We start from the raw sequence: 651 nt of genomic DNA, 5'->3' as shown, positions 1-651 counted from the left end.
GCCGCCCGGCGCGGCGCGCTGTCCCGGCCGCTCCCCGGGCAGGCCCGGCGGGGCGGGGCGGGGCGGTTCCTGCCCCTCCCCCCAGGCGGTGCGCGGCGGGGCGGGGCGGGGCGGGTAACGGCTGCCGTGAGGCTGGCGCAGCTGGATGTGGAGGGCGTGAGGGGAGGGAGGTCGCAACTGCCCCAGAGGCTCGCAGGCGTGTGTGTAAACGCCCGTTCCTGGAGCTGGCTTCTTGCTCAAGGGTCAGAGCTTGCTGTTCTAAATGTGCTTCCAGTACCCGCGCTTTCCTGGAAGAGGCACTCAAACGAGATGCAGATGTACCCTACGGACACGGAAAACAACCTGAGAGGGAGGGCTTGCAATTCAACAACGTCGTAACTTTTTTAACTCTGTGGTTCCCCGATGCATGAAAGTCCCTTAGGTACTTTTTCCAGTTGGAGAGAGGAGTGATGTTTTCCTAATGACTTCAGGAGATTACTTAATCTTCTGATACTGAGAACATGACAGAAACCCCAGCTTTAAATCGTGCAGAACCCTGAGCTCCTAGCTTGGTTTTCTGTTCTGCGAGCAACAGGATGTCACAGTGACCAAGAAGAAGCACAACCTGCCCAATGCACAGAYGCTGCATGAGTAGACCTATATATGCAACCT

The sequence above is a fragment of the Rhea americana genome, unplaced genomic scaffold, assembly GCF_003343005.1.
Source record: "Rhea americana isolate MKP2758 unplaced genomic scaffold, rheAme1 scaffold_95, whole genome shotgun sequence".
NCBI lineage: Eukaryota > Metazoa > Chordata > Aves > Rheiformes > Rheidae > Rhea > Rhea americana.
Note: the sequence above shows the minus strand (reverse complement) of the source record.